We start from the raw sequence: 13,629 nt of genomic DNA, 5'->3' as shown, positions 1-13,629 counted from the left end.
AAACATTATCTTTGAGATAATGGTTGGTGGATGTATCCGTGAGGTCTATTTTGAAGACTCGTCATGAGAGGGCTATCACACCTAGTAGGAACACTAAGCTTATCTACGATCTGACATAGTGGGGATCTGATCGATGTATCCAATGATATCGGTGCTCACATTTCTGTGAAACTGAAAAACCAGGACAAGATGTTTGATGCCTTGGAGATATCGAAAGATATTCTTGAGTACCAACCAATTGTGTTTGGTGGATCCAATGGCTTATGGAACGTTGAGTCCCAATATCTCATTTTCATCATCTCTTGGTTTAAATAGATCTTTCTCTATGTCTGGAGAATGAACTACCATGAGAGTTATGGATGGATAAGATTTTTCCACAATGAATTTATCCAATATATTTTGGATATAGACAACGTAGTATACCATAATGTATGAATGAAGGTGCTCAAGTTGTAGTAACGAGCGGTATTTTGGTTTATCGAAATCCTTCATTTTAAACTCTGTCATTTAGATGATTACATGTGTCATCATTGCAGACACACAAACATGGATAACCATCATTGTAGGAGTAATCCTTGTGTATAAGGAACTCACTACGTCGGTTGTACCAAATGTACCGACGATAATAATAAGTCATATGGGGACTTATTGATTTTACACAGTGTATGTTGCATTTTGTACTTCGATTCAGAATTGAGGTTCTGTCGGGAACCATCTATATCTGAATCTAGTGATCTACATGGGTATGTAATCACTACATCTATCAACTACAGAAATAGATGATTTTCTACTGCCAATGATATAAGTTATCGGAAAGAGATTCCACCTCTGGAGAATAGTTGGATATCTGCGTGAACCCTTGTGCTACAATACTTGCTCTATGTTTCACCACCTCGTTGTTCTCAATTCTGTTTCCATAAGAAAACTGGTGTAGGTATTGCTTATGAATACCTTCTCATTATTGAGCAAGATTATTTCTACCTAAATTATACCCTTTGCTTGAGTTCAGTCTGAGTGTTGTTCACACTTTACCATGGCCATGGTCTTTAAATTTGATGAATCATTCGAAAGGTTTCGCAATCTAGTTGAGAAATGTATGTCGACAATTGTAGACTTTTGGTTATATGTTTCTCCAGAATCTATATATCAATATAGACTTGATGGAAATATCGTTACCAATGGTGACTGCTCGCGATTTCCCAATGTGATTGAGTCGGGTTTTCCAATGTCCCGGTCATTGTGTGCACTATGCCTTGGGTTGGTGGAGGTTTCCCGTCCACTGGGTGTATACTACCCATTAGGTGTTTGTCAACGTGAAGTTGACTTGCATTTACTGATTCACAGGCCATGATATACTTGCTTGCGAGAAGCTAAATCCTGATGTATTTCTGCCATACATCTCCCCCTACTGCTTTGAATGGGGAGTGGAGTGGATCTTGCTGGTACCTCCACTCTTTAAGGCATACTTTTGCAGGATTGTAGGATTGTGTGACACCTTTATAGTGAGTAAATGAATCTGGCAGGTTATTTGCAATGTGTTGCAAATCTTCTGAACGCATAGTTCAGATCTTTGAGTACGTGGATTTGAGGCAGAAATGTGTTGAACATTCCACTAATTTCCTGGCATTCTTTATGGTACTTGAAATCTCCCCCTAATGCCTGGAAATGTTCCTCATTGAATCAGCATATTGGCCTTGAATAACTCCCCATGTGAGGGGCTTGAGGTATTGACGGAAATACAATTATTCCTCACATAGATCCCAACTATATGTTGAGGGGCCAATGATGTATGCCCGGTGGTGATATCGGTATGCAACCGAATTACCGCAGATAGGAAATACCTGGTAGATACCCACATATCAAAGATAGAGGGGAACAAGATTATGCAGTTCTTTCATGAGCGTGTAAAACTGCATGACTCCAACGTAAAGTTGGTAAGTTGCAATTCCAAAGTAAAGATAATGCAATGAGCTTAACTCTTTGGATAGGATTCTACCAAACCATTTTGAGTCTAGACATTAGGACAAATTGCTAAACTTCAATCAAAAGGCCATAGAGAAGGCCCTCAAGGAGAATTCTGCAATGTTATCCGGTTTGCTTGAAATCAATGTCAGGATAATGAGCCAATGGTTTCCTGTGAATAAAGCACACACTTAAGACCATCATGTAGATATGTATTTTAGAACCATGGAATACCTGAATAGTCTACTCAATGGCTGGGAAGAACGACTTACCTCGACTTGATGCATTCAAGGAGTCTGAGTGGTTCAGCGTAGACTTTAAGGTCTGCAAGCCTTAAAATTAGCTTCCCTTTGTCACTTGTAGTGCACATAAAATCCAAATGTTATTAGAATTTAGCATCATAATAAACATAAACTATTGGAATTGCTAATAGCTTTAGTTTCAACTCAATGTCTCGATGACCAAGGCGAGTATGCCAAGTTTGTCATGTACAAGACATTCTGGAAAACTATGTCGTACACAACATGTGCTACGGGTTGTGTCGTATGTGTAGTACAATCCAGATGATACACAGGGAATGTGCTTGCCATATCCGTTGCATATGGTAAAGAGAAGTTATTTCTCGTTATTGTCATCATAAGTCTCGCTATGGAAACTATTTTGACGGATACCTTCATAGTTTAGTAGGGTACGAGTTAAACCTGGGAAGCAGTAAAGCATCCCAACGTTACTCGAGTACCCACAGGGATGGTAAACATGACTCGAGTTGAGCCAACAAATACCTCGTCGCGTCTAATGATTTAAATATCTCCTTTCTGGAATTCCCTGAGTATAAAGTTTGTGGTGCATATGTCCAGAAGGCACATATCATTTTTCATCGGATTGACTCCCGTAGAAATCTATATATAGACATGAAGATTCTCAATATGAAAATCAGTGTAAAATATATAGAATACATACAAATGTATTTGTATCAAAGAGCTGATACAGTATATTGTGATATACAATATATGATGACAACAATAATCATGTTCTTATTAGAACATCATAAATGAACATAAATAAATAGATCACTAAGGAGACTAAGGGACTAAATGTATAGTCTTCAAACATGTCGGTTGATGCATATTCAAACCATCATGCTCTCCATACTCATAGGGTCTCGTGACAGCTTGATGGTGTCACGTTGAGGGTTTGAAGTGAGTTTCAAACAATTACCCTTGAGGTCCTTTGCATCCCGGTGGCGTGGCTTGGATTGCGCGCGCTATCCCATGAGATGCAAGACTGATCTTGATATCCATGACCTGCTTAAGTAAGTTGTGGCCATTGAGGGCAAGAGCCTCAAATTGTTATCCATCGATTACTTATAGAGGCAAGCTAGAGATAATTAATTTACAAGAAGTAAATTAAAAACGATCATGGTTTTGTAATACGAATGCAAAAATTTGACTCAAGTGTATAACTTGAAAATTCTCAACCTCAGTTGTGGAAACATAACACATAGATCATACAGATCTCACAGTAATAGAGATAGTCTGCACGTGGGCAGTAGATCCAACTCATTACCTTGTGTTTTCCTAATATAATGAGGGAGATGTTATTGTCAAAAATTTACAAGTTTGTTGTGCGGGAGAAATCAATCTCGACTGCTGTGACATGTTCATGAGGAATGGCAATGTGGTAAACACATAGAACATATCATCTCCGGTGAAAAACGGGTAATTTATTTATATTACAGATTGTGTAATATAAATACATCTTAATGTTGCAAAATTAATAGATCTCAAAGGTGGCTCAAAATCATTAGTGTGAAACTCAAATTGCTAAGGATGACACCTTGAATTTTGCATATGTATTTGCAAGAAATTGAAAATCTCAATTGCAAATAGATGTATTAATCTCGACATGTGGTTAACATGAAAATATATACATCATAAAATATTCCGGAATACCTCGTACTCAACGGAGAAACAGCACTACAGAGGTAATGAATTTACCTTTGCGAGAGATAAACAATCTCATTTGCAAATAATAGATGTGATGAATCTCAGCATGTAAGAAACATGGAAATATATTACATCACGTCTGGAATACAAGGTACTCTACAGAAAACCACTACTAATGTAATGAATAATAATGATGTTGCAAACTTGATGCTCAAGTGTAAAACTTGAATTGTATAGACCTCAAATTGAATGAGATGATCTTGTATCAAGTTGCAAGATAATTCAGTGGAGTGAATTAATATTTTGCGAGAGAAAATTGATCTCAATCGCAAATGTTGTGCGAGAAAACTTAATCTCAATCGCAAAACAATGTCATTGTACTAGTAGGACATATTATAGGAATTGCTAAAAAGCAAACACATTGAACATGCCACATATAATAACCACATATTTTCTGGAATGTTAAACTCAACAGGAAATGCAGTAATTAACAGGGTCTAAAACAGGAAAATTACACTGCTAGAACTGCTGTTAGATTTAAGCAAATAATGTAAATTAGCAGGAGCTCCTGGTGGCTCAACCGCATGCAAACATGCCACGTAGGGCAGCCCAGCCACGGGCAACTTGGTCAACCGAACGGATAAGGAAGAGTAGACAGGGATATCCACAGAAGGAGTAGATTCGATCCCCAATCCACATGACCAAGACCGGAGGGACTCCAACCGCGCTCTTCCTCGGAGGCACCTACGGTACGGCCGGTCGCCCGCATCATGGGCGACGGGAGGAACTCCAGCCACGCTATTCATCGTCAGAGGAGTCGCCGGGGAGGCGGATTAGGCACGGCCTGAGCGCTGCTGGGCCCCAAGTTCTCTCACGGGCAGTGCGGTTGGTCGACGGTGGGCTGCGGCTGCTCGACACTCTGAAGGTGGAGGCCACGAGGCGCCGGCGAGTGCTAGTGTGCGGCGAGGGCGCCGCGGCAGCTCGGGGCCGGGCGAGGCCTGGCGCGCGTGAGGGCGGCCACGGCCTGGCGCAGGGGCCCGGCCACGGGTGTGGCGCGGGCGCAGCCGGGCGGCGGGGGCGCTTGGCGCGACTGCATCAACATCGACGACTGCGACATCGGAGGAGCCGCTCACGACGCGCATGCCGAAGGGCGACCCTGTAGAGGGCCGGCGCCACCGATCTGCGCGGATCCGCGTTTCCGTCGCGGGACGCGAAGCCGGTGGTTTCGGTCGCTCAGTCGAGTGCAGGGTCGAGGCTAGACGCTGATGGGAAGATGGCGATGAGCGCTACCACCAGTCCAGCGAAGATGGTAATGAAGTGAGGCATCGTACCTTTTGTTGATTCACGTTCTATAAAGAGAAATTTGGATCGGCCGATGCCAATGCCCTTGTTGCTCATTCTCTCCTTCACTTCCTGCAAGGAATCGCCCTTGAAGAGTTAATTAGAGATCGAGAGATTCATGTCGTTGCTCTGCATGATGCAAGGCTGCCGCTTGGAAGCGTTTCCGCCGGGCTGAGGTCGTCCAATAAACGAGTGGCACACAGATGGATTCACTCCGCCGGGAGCGTGCTGGTAACGTGTTGAAAGAGAGACGATCGAGAGATACCACAAATGATTCAACTGTGTATTATTTATTGATGATCGAAGCTTATATACAATGGAACGGTTGCCTCCGAGGGAGGCGACGGTTCGCTGAAGGTGTCTCTCCAGGCTGTAACCGACATGACGGTTGCTAGTAATGTGGAACTGCACGAGTGGGAAATAGCGGGGATTATCCCCTAATAACCGAATGGGTTATTATTCTCAACACCTTTTACTGGAGGGGGAAAGGGGGAAAGAGAGAGAAGGGGGGGGGAAGGGGAAGGAAAGGGGGCGCCGCCCCTCTCCTAGTCCTATTCGGCCTCCTTATCTATGAGGGGCATGCCACCCCTTTGTAGGCTGGTTTGCCTCCCTCCTATGGCCCATATCTTCCCCCAGGCGGTTCCGGTAACCCCCGGTACTCCGATATGTACCCGATACATTTCGGAACACTTCCGGTTTCCGAATACTATCATCCAATATATCAATCTTTACCTCTCGACCATTTAGAGACTCCTCGTCATGTCAGTGATCTCATTCGGGACTCCGAACAACATTTGGTCACCAAATCACATAACTCATATAATACAAATCGTCATCGAACATTAAGCGTGCGGACCCTACGGGTTTTGAGAACTATGTAGACATGACCAAGATTCTTCTCCGGTCAATAACCAATAGCGGAACCTGGATGCTCATATTGGTTCCCACATATTCTACGAAGATCTTTATCGGTCAAACTGTATTAACAACATACATTATTCCCTTTGTCATCGGTATGTTACTGGCCCGAGATTTAATCGTCGGTATCTTCATACTGTTGGGGATCGTAGCAGAAATTTAAAATTTTCTACGCATCACCAAGATCAATCTATGAAGTAATCTAGCAACGAGGGGAAGGAGAGTGCATCTACATACCCTTGTAGATCGCTAAGCGGAAGCGTTGCAAGAACGCGGATGAAGGAGTCGTACTCGTAGCGATTCAGATCGCGGTTGATTCCGATCTAAGCACCGAACCACGGCGCCTCCGCGTTCAACACATGTGTAGCCCGGTGACGTCTCCTACGCCTTGATCCAGCAAGGGGAGAAGGAGAGGTTGGGAAAGACTCCATCCAGCAGCACCACGACGGCATGGTGGTGAAGGAGGAGCGTGGCAATCCTGCAGGGCTTCGCCAAGCACCGCGGGAGAAGAGGAGGACTTGGGAGAGGGGGAGGGCTGTGCCAGAACTTAGGTGCGGCTGCCCTCTCACCCCCCACATATATATAGGGGCAAGGGAGAGGGGGGTCGGCCCCTTCAGATCCAATCTGAGGAGGGGGCGGCGGCCAGGGGGGTTGCCTTGCCCCCCAAGGCAAGGGGGCGCCCCCCTTTAGGGTTCCCCCAAACCCTAGGCGCATGGGCCCTAGGGGGGAGGCGCTGTTGGGTTTCGTAGTAATTTCAAAATTTTCCTACGCACATGCAAGATCATGGTGATGCATAGCAACGAGAGGGGAGAGTATGATCTACGTACCCTTGTAGATCAACAACGGAAGCGTTGACACAACGTAGAGGAAGTAGTCGTACGTCTTCCCGATCCGACCGATCCAAGCACCGTTACTCCGCCACCTCCGAGTTCTTAGCACACGTACAGCTCGATGACGATCCCCGGGCTCCGATCCAGCAAAGCGTCGGGGAGGAGTTCCGTCAGCACGACGGCGTGGTGACGATCTTGATGTTCTACTGTCGCAGGGCTTCGCCTAAGCACTGCAACAATATGACCGAGGTGGAATATGGTGGAGGGGGGCACCGCACACGGCTAAGGAACGATCACGAGGATCAACTTGTGTGTCTATGGGGTGCCCCTTGCCTCAGTATATAAAGGATGGAGGAGGAGGAGGCCGGCCAAGGCCATTGGTGCGGCCAGGATGGGAGTCCTACTAGGACTCCAAGTCCTAGTAGGAGTCCATCAAGAGGGGAGGAAGGGAGAAGGAAGTGGAGGAGTAGGAAAGGTGGCCGGCCCCCTTTTCCCTAGTCCAATTCGGACTAGAGGGGAGGGGGGGCGCAGCAGCCTTTTTCCTCTTCCCACTAAAGCCCATCAAGGCCCATTACTTCTCCCGTAACTACCCGGTACTCCGAAAAATACCCGAATCACTCGAAACCTTTCCGATGTCCGAATATAGTCGTCCAATATATCGATCTTTACGTCTCGACCATTTCGAGACTCCTCGTCATGTCCCCGATCTCATCCGGGACTCCGAACTCCTTCGGTACATCAAAACTCATAATATAACTGTCATCGAAACCTTAAGCGTGCGGACCCTACGGTTCGAGAACAATGTAGACATGACCGAGACACGTCTCCGGTCAATAACCAATAGCGGGACCTGGATGCCCATATTGGCTCCTACATATTCTACGAAGATCTTTATCGGTCAGACCGCATAACAAGATACGTTGTTCCCTTTGTCATCGGTATGTTACTTGCCCGAGATTCGATCGTCGGTATCCAATACCTAGTTCAATCTCGTTACCGGCAAGTCTCTTACTCGTTCCGTAATACATCATCTCGCAACTAACTAATTAGTTGCAATGCTTGCAAGGCTTATGTGATGTGCATTACCGAGAGGGCCCAGAGATACCTCTCCGACAATCGGAGTGACAAATCCTAATCTCGAAATACGCCAACCCAACGTCTACCTTTGGAGACACCTGTAATGCTCCTTTATAATCACCCAGTTACGTTGTGACGTTTGGTAGCACCCAAAGTGTTCCTCCGGCAAACGGGAGTTGCATAATCTCATAGTCATAGGAACATGTATAAGTCATGAAGGAAGCAATAGCAACATACTAAACGATCGTGTGCTAAGCTAATGGAATGGGTCATGTCAATCAGATCATTCAACTAATGATGTGACCTCGTTAATCAAATAACAACACTTTGTTCATGGTTAGGAAACATAATCATCTTTGATTAACGAGCTAGTCAAGTAGAGGCATACTAGTGACACTCTGTTTGTCTATGTATTCACACATGTATTATGTTTCCGGTTAATACAATTCTAGCATGAATAATAAACATTTATCATGAAATAAGGAAATAAACAATAACTTTATTATTGCCTCTAGGGCATATTTCCTTCAGTCTCCCACTTGCACTAGAGTCAATAATCTAGATCACATCACCATGTGATTAACATCGATAGTTCACATCATCATGTGACCAACACCCAAAGGGTTTACTAGATTCAGTAATCTAGTTCACATCGCTATGTGATTAACACCCAAGGAGTACTAAGGTGTGATCATGTTTTGCTTGTGAGAGAATCTTAGTCAACGGGTCTGCCATATTCAAATCCGCATGTATTTTGCAAATTTCTATGTCAACAATGCTCTGCGTGGAGCTACTCTAGCTAATTGCTCCCACTTTCAATATGTATCTAGACCGAGACTTAGAGTCATCTAGATTAGCGTCAAAACTTGCATCGGCGTAACCCTTTACGACGAACCTTTTTCCACTTCCATAATCGAGAAACATATCCTTATTCCACTAAGGATAATTTTGACCGCTGTCCAGTGATCTACTCCTAGATCACTATTGTACTCTCTTGCCAAGCTCAGTGGTAGGGCATACAATAGATCTGGTATACAACATGGCATACTTTATAGAACCTATGACTGAGGCATAGGGAATGACTTTCATTCTCTTTCTATTTTCTGCCGTGGTCGGGCTTTGAGTCTTACTCAACTTCACACCTTGTAACACAGGCAAGAACTCTTTCTTTTGACTGTTCCATTTTGAACTACTTCAAAATCTTGTCAAGGTATGTACTCATTGAAAAAACTTATCAAGCGTCTTGATCTATCTCTATAGATCTTGAAGCTCAATATGTAAGCAGCTTCACCGAAGTCTTTCTTTGAAAAACTCCTTTCAAACACTCCTTTTATGCTTTACAGAATAATTCTACATTATTTTTGATCAACAATATGTCATTCACATATACTTATCAGAAATGCTGTAGTGCTCCCACTCACTTTCTCGTAAATACAGGCTTCATCGCAAGTCTGTATATAACTATATGCTTTGATCAACTCATCAAAGCGTATATTCCAACTCCGAGATGCTTGCACCAGTCCACAGATGGATCGCTGGAGTTTGCACATTTTGTTAGCACCTTTCGGATTGACAAAACCTTCTGGTTGCATCGTATACAACTCTTCTTTAGTAAATCCATTAAGGAATGCAGTTTTGTTTATCCATTTGCCAGATTTCATAAAACGCGGCAATTGCTAACATGATTCGGACAGACTTAAGCATAGATACGAGTGAGAAACTCTCATCGTAGTCAACACCTTGAACTTGTCGAAAACCTTTTGCGACAATTCTAGCTTTGTAGATAGTAACACTACTATCAGCGTCCGTCTTCCTCTTGAAGATCCATTTATTCTCAATTGCTTGCCGATCATTGGGCAAGTCAACCAAAGTCCATACTTTGTTCTCATACATGGATCCCATCTCAGATTTCATGGCTTCAAGCCACTTTGCGGAATCTGGGCTCACCATCGCTTCTTCATAGTTCGTAGGTTCATCATGATCTAGTAGCATGACTTCCAGAACAGGATTACCGTACCACTCTGGTGCGGATCTTACTCTGGTTGATCTACGAGGTTCAGTAGTATCTTGATCTGAAGTTTCATGATCATTATCATTAGCTTCCTCACTAACTGGTGTAGGTGTCACTGAAACAGTTTTCTGTGATGTACTACTTTCCAGTAAGGGAGCAGGTACTGTTACCTCGTCAAGTTCTACTTTATTCCCACTCACTTCTTTTGAGAGAAACTCCTTCTCTAGAAAAACTCCGAATTTAGCAACAAAAGTCTTGCCTTCGGATTTGTGATAGAAGGTGTACCCAACAGTCTCCTTTGGGTATCCTATGAAGACATATTTCTCCGATTTGGGTTCGAGCTTATCATGTTGAAACTTTTTCACATAAGCATCACAGTCCCAAACTTTAAGAAACGACAGCTTAGGTTTCTTGCCAAACCATAGTTCATATGGTGTCGTCTCAACGGATTTAGATGGTGCCCTATTTAACGTGAATGCAGCTGTCTCTAATGCATAACTCCAAAACGATAGTGGTAGATCGGTAACAGACATCATAGATCGCACTATATCCAATAAAGTACGGTTATGATGTTCGGACACCATTATGCTATGGTGTTCCACGTGGCATGAGTTTGTGAAACTATTCCACATTGTTTTAATTGAAGACCAAACTCGTAACTCAAATATTTTACCTCTCCGATCATATCGTAGAAACTTTTATTTTCTTGTCACGATGATTTTCCACTTCACTCTGAAATTCTTTGAACTGTTCAAATGTTTCAGACTTATGTTTCATCAAGTAGATATCCCCATATCTGCTCAAATCATCTGTGAAAGTCAGAAAATAATGATACCTGCTGCAAGCCTTAATATTCATCGGACCACATACATCAGTATGTATGATCTCCAACAAATCTGTTGCTTGCTTCATTGTTCCGGAGAACGGCGTTTTAGTCATCTTGCCCAAAAGGCATGGTTCGCAAGCATCAAGTGATTCATAATCAAGTGATTCCAAAATCCCATCAGCATGGAGTTTCTTCATGCGCTTTACACCAATATGACCTAAACGGCAGTGCTACAAACAAGTTGCACTATCATTATTAACTTTGCATCTTTTGGTTTCAATATTATGATTATGTGTATCACCACGATCGAGATCCAACGAACTATTTTCATTGGGTGTGTAACCATATAAGGTTTTATTCATGTAAAGAGAACAACAATTTATTCTCTTACTTAAATGAATAACCGTATTACAATAAACATGATCAAATCATATTCATGCTCAACGCAAACACCAAATAACACTTATTCAGGTTCAACACTAATCCCGAAAGTATTGGGAGTGTGCGATGATGATCATATCAATCTTGGAACCACTTCCAACACACATCGTCACTTCACCCTTAACTAGTCTCTGTTTATTCTGCAACTCCCGTTTCGAGTTACTAATCTTAGCAACTGAACTAGTATCAAATACTGAGGGGTTGCTATAAACACTAGTAAAGTACACATCAATAACATGTATATCAAATATACTTATGTTCACTTTGCCATCCTTCTTATCTGCCAATCACTTGGGGTAGTTCCGCTTCCAGTGACCAGTCCCTTTGCAGTAGAAATGCTTAGTCTCAGGCTTAGGACCAGACTTGGGCTTCTTCACTTGAGCAGCAACTTGCTTGCTGTTCTTCTTGAAGTTCCCCTTCTTCTCTCTGCCCTTTTCTTGAAACTAGTGGTCTTGTCTACCATCAACATTTGATGTTTTTCTCGATTTCTACCTTCGTCAATTTCCGCATTACGAAGAGCTTGGGAATCGTTTCCGTTATCCCTTGCATGTCATAGTTCATCACGAAGTTCTACTAACTTGGTGATGGTGACTAGAGAATTCTGTCAATCACTATCTTATCTGGAAGATTAACTCCCACTTGATTCAAGCGATTGTAGTACTCAGACAATCTGGGCACATGCTCATTAGTTGAGCGATTCTCCTCCATCTTTTAGCTATAGAACTTGTTGGAGACTTCATCTCTCTCAACTCGGGTATTTGCTTGAAATATTAACTTCAATTCCTGGAACATCTCATATGGTCCATGACGTTCAAAACGTCTTTGAAGTCCCGATTCTAAGCCGTTAAGCATGGTGCACTAAACTATCAAGTAGTCATCATATTGAGCTAGCCAAACGTTCATAACGTCTGCATCTGCTCCTGCAATAAGTCTGTCACCTAGCGGTGCATCAAGGACATAATTCTTCTGTGCAGCAATGAGGATAAACCTCAGATCACGGATCCAATCCGCCTCATTGCTACTAACATCTTTCAACACAATTTTTCTCTAGGAACATATCAAAATAAACATATGAAAGCAACAACGCAAGCTATTGATCTACAACATAATTTGCAAAATACTACCAGGACTAAGTTCATGATAAATTTAAGTTCAATTAATCAGATTACTTAAGAACTCCCACTTAGATAGACATCCCTCTAATCCTCTAAGTGATCACGTGATCCAAATCAACTAAACCATAACCGATCATCACGTGAGATGGAGTAGTTTTCAATGGTGAACATCGTTATGTTGATCATATCTACTATATGATTCACGCTCGACCTTTCGGTCTCCGTGTTCCGAGGCCATATCTGCATATGCTAGGCTCGTCAAGTTTAACCTGAGTATTCCGCGTGTGCAAAACTGGCTTGCACCCGTTGTAGATGGACGTAGAGCTTATCACACCCGATCATCACGTGGTGTCTGGGCACGACGAACTTTGGCAACGGTGCATACTCAGGGAGAACACTTCTTGATAATTAGTGAGAGATCATCTTAAAATGCTACCGTCAAACTAAGCAAAATAAGATGCATAAAAAGATAAACATCACATGCAATCAATATAAGTGATATGATATGGCCATCATCATCTTGTGCTTGTGATCTCCATCTCCGAAGTACCGTCATGATTTCTATCGTCACCGGCATGACACCATGATCTCCATCATCTTGATCTATATCAATGTGTCGTCACATGGTCGTCTCGCCAACTATTGCTCTTGCAACTATTGCTATCATATAGCAATAAAGTAAAGCAGTTATTTGGCGCTTGCATCTTATGCAATAAAGAGACAACCATAAGGCTTTTGCCAGTTGCTGATAACTTTAACAAAACATGATCATCTCATACAACAACTTATATCTCATCACGTTTTGACCATATCACATCACAACTTGCCCTGCAAAAACAAGTTAGACGTCCTCTACTTTGTTGTTGCAAGTTTTACGTGGCTGCTACGGGCTTAAGCAAGAACCAATCTCACCTACGCATCAAAACCACAACGATAGTTTGTCAAATAGACTCCGTTTTAACCTTCGCAAGGACCGAGCGTCGCCACACTTGGTTCAACTAAAGTTGGAGAAACAGTCACCCGCAAGTCACCTTTGTGCAAAGCACGTCGGGGAAACCGGTCTCGTGTAAGCGTACGCGTAATGTCGGTCCGGGCCGGTTCATCCAACAATACCGCCGAACCAAAGTATGACATGCTGGTAGGCAGTATGACTTATATCGCG

General features: G+C 43.0%; 1 long non-coding RNA gene across 2 annotated transcripts; it reads left to right on the top strand.

Annotated features, from left to right (window-relative positions):
- Positions 1-4,941: 4,941 nt before the first annotated feature.
- On the top strand, positions 4,942-5,605 carry LOC125556539 (uncharacterized). Of its 2 annotated transcripts, none has more exons than XR_007305122.2 (2): positions 4,942-5,217; positions 5,329-5,605. It is a non-coding gene; the product is annotated as an uncharacterized LOC125556539 (long non-coding RNA). The 2 variants fall into 2 exon arrangements; XR_015602594.1 differs by having other exon boundaries at positions 4,942-5,225.
- Positions 5,606-13,629: the final 8,024 nt, after the last annotated feature.

The sequence above is a fragment of the Triticum urartu genome, chromosome 5A (assembly GCF_056163025.1).
Source record: "Triticum urartu cultivar PI428250 chromosome 5A, HENAU_Tu73, whole genome shotgun sequence".
Taxonomy (NCBI): domain Eukaryota; kingdom Viridiplantae; phylum Streptophyta; class Magnoliopsida; order Poales; family Poaceae; genus Triticum; species Triticum urartu.
This window is presented reverse-complemented; position numbering and strand designations above follow the sequence as displayed.